Raw genomic sequence first — 7,610 nt, forward strand, 5'->3', positions numbered from 1 at the left:
GAGTGATTATCAAAGGAATAGAACCAACAGGACAAATTCTCACCCATTCTTTCAGCCAAAGGACTCACACAGTGTCATCTTTAGATGCAAAGACAATGTTTTGCCTGTTTATAGAAATGTATTTAAGCTATACTATATATCTATATCTGTATCTGTATTTATATTCATATCATCAGACATAAACGTATGTGTGCATGTAAACACACATGGAAAAAAATCTCTCAATAAAGCCAAGTAAGAAAGTTCAACTATTGCTGAGTCTATCTGGCCACAATATTAATTTAAACAAAAAGGTCAGCAGTAGTTAATTAAGCAGCTTCGTGTACACAAATTACTTAGCTGTAATTGGGGAAGTATGAAATAGTGTGACTGAGGCTATCGAGACATCAGGAGAAGATAAAAAGTTCACTGTGGAGGTGAGTCCTTGAGGAAAACCCTGAGGTGGAAAAGAATCTTTCTGTGAGAAAATATTAGATGTGGATTATTGAAGAGGAGAGGTAAAAAATTCTGAGTAAGGGAACAGCAGGAAAAAGATACAAATCCAAGATGGCTGTGATTTGCAGGGGACGATAGGAAAATTGGTGAGAGTCGAACTTGGAGGTCAGAGAGGGACAGTGAGACCTGTCAAGGCACCATGGTCATTGGGGTGAAAAGTTGTTCATTTTATGGGCGTTTCAGAATGTTAATCATCCTTGGCGGCTGGGTAATAAAAGCCAATAGCTCTTCTTAGTTATCGTGACAACCAAAAAATGTCCCACAAGTTTCCAAACATCCTTGATGGGAGATTTATCATTCTATCTTAAGAACCACTGGGCTAGCTAATGAGAGCTTCTGAAAGCCAGGATGAAATGCCAGGGGGCCGTCGGATTTTTATGTGTCGAATACTTCTTTTTTTATTTTCCTACTCCTTTACATAGGCATACCGTAAGACTATGCTTTTCTTCATGGTATTTACAACGCATCCGCATCCACTATTATCACAGTTAATTCTGATTCCTATGGCGTTCATTACATACCGCCTCAATCTTAGTTTATTGCTGTTTATAAATATCTTTATTTATAGCAGGTTTGGGTGAAAATTAGGGGCACCAGGGGGTTCATCAACATCTGGAACGGTTTTTCAAAAATTTTGGATTTACTAAAACCCAAACATTCTGCCAAGCACCTCTTCTCACCCCTTTCCCTAAACTTTAAAAACACATATATTTTAGAGAACATTGACTCCATGTGTTTTTAATTCATTTTAGTTTGTATCATCAAAAATTTTTTAAAAAGTGATCTGGCATCCAGGAAGCCTATTGAGCCTTTAAAATAAATAAACTCTTAACAACTTAAAAATGTCACACGAATATATTGAAACACAAAAAGAATAAAGTTTTGATGGAGACTGACTGAGATTGAAATTTGGCAAAATTATTTTTCCACATTGATTTATAGTGTTCCATCCAACTTCTTATCCACAATTTGGAGAGAATGAATTGGGTTAGTTAATCCAAAAAAAAAAAAAAGTGCTGTATCAAATTCTCTGCACCAAGACACATACATCATCAGGGAGAAAATATTAAAAAATCAAGTTGAATCAAATGGTTTGGTAATTCTTCATATTGGGGATTTTTACCATATAGTTGGTAACGATGTAAGAAACTCTTCAGACAAACTGAAAATGTGAGAAGTAACATGAATAGTTGTAATTTTAGAAGGAAAATAAATTTAGTTATGAGTTAACTTTTGATTGTGATATGTCAGTGATTCTCATGATTTGAGAGAAGGCTGAAGATTAGTTTGCTGACGTTTATTGACAATAAATGTATAAACTCTCTCTCTATCCTCTCTCTCTCTGTCTCTCTAACGCACACACAGAGCTAAAGAAATATCCTTGTTAATATACTAATGTAAATCCACTACCGTAATTAGATTGAGACCAATGAGTTAAGTGACATAGCATGGTTAAAAATTTTATTTAAATCTGTTCATTTGAAATAAGAGAATTTTCAGGAGGATTACAAAGAAGACTATTGAGGGTTTGAAAGTAAGAACTGTGAAGTTATACTAAAGAGTAGAGATATAGATTATTTTAAAAACTTTGTGAAAAATGTTAAATATCATTAGGATAGGAATTCAAATTTAAATGAGATGCCATTGTTTACTTCACATCAGAAATGCTGTTTAAACTAAGAACAGCTTATGATTTTCCACATCTTTCTTCCATATTATTCAAGGTCTCCAATGGGCACATTCATATATTGCTGATAAAAATGTAAAATAAATTTGAAGATGCATATCAAGAATCTAAAAATGATAATACAATAGTTACCTCTTATCTGATGTTTCATTTTCTGTGGTTTCAGTTACCTGTGGCCAACCATGGCCCAAAAATATTAAATGGAAAATTACAGAAATGAACAATTCATAAGTTTTAAATTGTGTGCCATTCTGAGCAGTGTGATGAAATCTCTGCCATCCTGCTCTCTCCCACCCGGGACATGAACCATCCCATTGCCTGGAATATCCACGCTGTAGATGCAACCCATTTGGCACTTATTAACCCTCTTGGTTATCGGATCAACTGTTGTGGTATGACAGTGTTTGTGTTCAAGCAACCTTTTTTTTTTTACTTAATAATGGACTCAAAGTGTAAGAGTAGTGATGCTGGCATATTGTTATAATTGTTCTATTTTATTATTAGTTATGCTGTGCCTAATTTGTGAACTAAACTTTATCACAGGTATGTATATGTAGGAAAAAATAGTATTAATACATATAGGATTCAGTACTATCCCAGGTTTCAGGCATCCACTGGGGGTCTTGGAATGTATCCTTTATGGATAAGGGGGGGATTACTGTAATCTTTAATCCAGTAATTCTACTCTTGAGAATAATCCTAAACACACACACAGACAAACACACACACATGCACAAGCTTGTATGCTCAACTGAGGAAAAAAAATTGAAACAATCTAAGTGTCCAAAATTAAGGAAGAATTAAGCAGATGATATCTATATAATGGAAAACTGCACAATGTTAAAAATGATGAGGAAAAGGTTATGATAAGTTAGAGAAATGTAGAATGAATTACAAAATATTATGATGTTTACGTTTTAAATTGCGAAGAAGAAATATGGTATACAAAAAGCAACAGTGATTTTACTCTACCCACTTTATAGCATCGAGTCAGTGTTCGTGGCAGAACTCAAGTATCCAATTGTTCTTGACTTTATTTTAGCATGCAGTAAGTGCTCAATAAATGGAGGCTACTTTTCATAGTAAAGCTATCAAATTAATTACATGTGAAGTTAATTTTATTCTTTAATAAAAAAAGAAAAAAGCAAGACTTTTCTCATAGTACATGGGAATAAAAGTTATGTGGTTAAATAGTTTTAGAAAAATTCAGTTTTAGAAAAATAAAGATTTTTAATTGAAAAAATATTCATACTTTAAATTACAATTGACACCAGGGTTAATCATTGTGAAAATTAATTTTTCCATTGAAGGGTAAATTTTTATTATTAACATCTTTACTGTGTATAGCTGGTGTATTTAATTTGAGGGGTAAGTTGCATGCCCTATAAGGCCAGAGTGAATTACCATTGCCAATAGGAGCAAGAAGTCCAGCATGTTTCCCTCCAAAGCCCCATTATTTTTCTTTTATACATCTATAAGTTCCTGTCTATTTTTCAGTGGTCTGAGTAGTGGCAGAGAATTTTCTGATCCAGTCCTAGCTTGGTGTCCAAATAGATCCTGCTGGTTCTGTAAAGGTGGACTCTCCCACTTTCTAGGGTACTTATGATTTTAAAAAGAATTCCCCACAAACTCACTGGTGCCTTCAAGGTCAAAATTTTCTCAATTCTTGAGCCAAGACATTTCCAAGGGGCAAAGACTAGCTATGGGAGAGAATCAGACACGTGTTTTTTTTTTTTGTTTGTTTTTCGAGACATATTCTCACTCTGCACTCATGCTAAAGTACAGTGGTGTCATCACAGCTCACCGCAACCTCAAACTCCTGAGCTTAAGCAATCCTTCTGCCTCAGCCTCCTGAGTAGCTGGGACTACAGGTGAGTGCCACCACATCTGGCTAATTTTTCTGTTTTTTGTAGAGATAGGATCTTGCTCCTGCTCAGGCTGGTCTCAAACTCCTGGCCTCAAGCAAGCCTCCTGCCTCAGCCTCCCAAAGTGCTAGGATTATAGGTGTGAGCCACCATGCCTGGATCTGAACAGGTTTTGATGCCCATCATCTTATAGGTGAGCAATGATGAGAGCTGGGCTCCAGCAGAAATGGAGCTGGGTAAAGCTCCATGAAGCAGCCAAGGGTAAGGCTGTTGAAGCAGCCAAGTCATCTCCTGAGGGAAACAGGGGCAAAAGAAAGCAGCAAATTTTCTGGGTCAAGGCTATGCTGAGCTCAGGGATTAGGCCAAATCACCCAGCTCCAGCTTTCCCAAGAAAGGGAGTACAGATTCCTATTTCAGGCTCAAGGAAACTCTATGCCTTAGAATGCACTACTGTTAGGTTGAACCATATGAAACTGTTATTTTTTGTAAGTTACAAAGGGTCGGGTATTGGCAATTTCATAAGGTTCAATCTAATAGTTCCTGAGATACAAGTGGCTCCAAGAAAGGAAGGTTCAATGCTTGTACCTTGTATGTTAGGTCTGAGTCCTCCAAGAAGCAGAAGCCAAGATGGAATTAAACGTGCAAGGATTTTATTAGGGGGGAGTGCCTGTGTGTAAAGACGAAGTAGGAAGAAAGCTGAAAGAGTCATCAGAATGTGACAGTAGTCTGAGCCCAAATGAAGGAGAGAGGAAAAAAAGGTTGGGTGCGAGTCTCCTAGACCAGTGTATGGTCTAAAGAAGGTTTAAGAAAGCTTTAGGGAAGTTTGTGAGCCAAACTCAGACAAAAAAGGAGTCCCATGTCTCCCAGAAACAGCCCATGGGAGGTGTGGTCTTGCCACAAATGCAGAGGTAGGTCTCAGGGAGCAGCGGCTAGGGCCTCAGTGAAGCATACTCCCTGTAGGCCGAGGCCCGCCATGTGCATGTTCACGGTGGCCACACCTTGAAAGGCAGATGTGCAAGTGACACCCTGCTTCAGCCCAGGCCTTGCTCACTGTCCCTTTACTCTCTACCCTCGCTTTAGCCCTATTTTAGGAGTCTTGTTGTTCATCATTGCCCCTTCAGGACAAACAAGTGTACCTTGACTTTTATGGAGAGGAAGTTGGTGGCAGAGAGAGGGACTGTAGTCCTTTCTGTTCTAGAAAGTCATTGGCTTCTCATGCATATTGGTCTCCCCCTTCCCAGAGCTCTGCGTATCAGAGGAGGCACTGCTTCGACAAGTGAAACAAGAGTCCCCTATTCCTTATTTCCAAGCAAGAGGTTCAGTGTAACAGGAATCTGCAAAACTGATAGAGGTTTATAAAATATGGTTTGGATGACCACCTGAGTATCTGTGTAGAGCATCTAACTGCTTTCTGTCCCTGTTGAAGGGGAAATCGCCTCTGATAGGGCTCCCAGCTGCACGGCTAACAGCCTATTAGAAGAAAAGTCAAAAACAATCACCAAGTTAACACTTATCCAGTATGCAAATAAAACCTTATATTATAAAATACCCTTTCTAAATAGCATTTAATTTTCATATGATCAAAATGTGAAATTTTCAAGTGAAACTTATAAATAAATAACATATAGGTGTGCTAAAGTGTCAGAAATAGAACATAATTCATATTAGGATTAAGTTTTTACTAGGAAAGTTAAAATGGGAATTGAATAATTATTCCAGTAAATCAAACAGAAGATTATTCTCTCTCTAGCCTAGTTTTTTTTTTCTTCTAAGAATAAAAAGTGTGTAGATTGAGAGAAAGATTGAGTAATTTGGATGATTTCTCATTTATCTATCTATTTCCCTAATGTGGACTGGATCTTATTTGGGGGACTTAAAAGGTATGTATAAATTAAGCTTATGCACAAGAAAAAAAAAAGAAAGAAAAACCATGAAAATAAATGTTTAAAGGAAGGGTGAAAACAGAACTCAAATTCTTCTATTTGAACAGGAGACTAAAACCATCCACACAAGCATCCAGGAGATCTGGCAAACATGCCCTTGCACGTTCCTTACACAATACAGTCTTACACAATTCTTCCATTCTCTCATGGGCTTGTGTCTGCTGGCCCCCCATGCTCCCTGAAGAAAGCTTATGGCACTGGATTGCATCAGCTCGATGTGATGGATGAGCAGGACATCATCAGGGAGGGAGTGTTCTGCCTTTGGCTTGGTTTAGAGTCAGATGTGAAGAAAAGAGGAGCAGTAAATTTGGAAATTATGTTGCAAGGAAGTAAAATTTATTTTTTATCTCTGTAAGTTCCAAAGAAGGAATAAAACCTGCAAATATGATGGTGAGATGATTGGGCTAATTTGTAAGGTAATTCATCAAAACATTCAAGCTGGGAGATCATTTCTTCAGGCATGGGGAGGAGCCTAGGAAGGACTGCATTTTAATTTCCTCATCTGGGAGTTCTCACATGCACCTCAAACTCTGATTCTACAAGTGCAACTGGAAAGTCAGAGAAAAAGCACAGTCTTCTTTAAACTCTGCTTTGTGATCAGCTAGATTTTTATGTGATGTTGGAATAAAATCTCCTTAAACAGGAAGTTAAACAGAAATGAAAATGATTTAACAAATCATCACATAAATTTAATTAAGGGCTAAAACCTAACAGCATCACAGAAAGCTTAAATCAATAAGCTTCAGAGAGATGTGCCAAATTCATTTTGTTCATGCCACCAATTAATGAAGCTGCGTTTAGAGCTGAGAACTGTGAAGAAAGAAAGATTTTTGTAAAGATAACTGTGGGATTTCTTTGATTCTTATGTTATCTTGCCACCAAGTTTGTGCTTGTGTCAACTGGTTTTGTTGACTACAGATTTGTGGCAACATCTCTCTACTTATTTTAAAGGAATTTTCAGTATATAATACAAGGACCATATAATATTCCAGCGATGCCTACCTTATTTAGATGAATTGGATCCTGAACTAGCAATTAAATTTACGCTTATTGGATCAAAGTCAAGAGGGGTATTTTATAACTAGTCTAACAATTTAAATAAGCTGTTGATGATGTAGTATATGCAAAGCCCTGTGCTGGGTACAGTGGTGGATACAAAGCTGCATCATTTATATATAGACTTACTGACTTGCAGTTCATATGGAGGCATGCGCTCAAACAATTAGATTAGAAAGTATAAAATGAAAATTATTACAAAAGAATCATGGACAGTTTGAGAAATTTAGAGGAGGTGAGAGATTACTTGCATATGTGGTAGAAATAAGGGTCTTATCAGTGATAAGGGATTTAAGGTGGGAGAAAGTATGAAAAAATCATGATATTAGAAATTTCACAGTGTGTATTGGAATGAGGAAGTGATTCACTTCGGCAGGAGTAAAGGAGTCATTAAGAAGAGTAGGCAGGAAATATTGTTGGAAAGATAGGATATGGGCTACTTCACAGTGGCCTGAGAATGGCAGGAAAAAGGAGTTGGCTCCAGCGTAGACAGTGGAGAATTACTGAAGTTTTTGAGCAAGTAAGTAGCTTAATCAGATTGTGATCAGGAAGAGTACGTAAAGC

Source organism: Propithecus coquereli, unplaced genomic scaffold, assembly GCF_000956105.1.
Source record: "Propithecus coquereli isolate 6110/MARCELLA unplaced genomic scaffold, Pcoq_1.0 Scaffold24, whole genome shotgun sequence".
Lineage (NCBI taxonomy): Eukaryota > Metazoa > Chordata > Mammalia > Primates > Indriidae > Propithecus > Propithecus coquereli.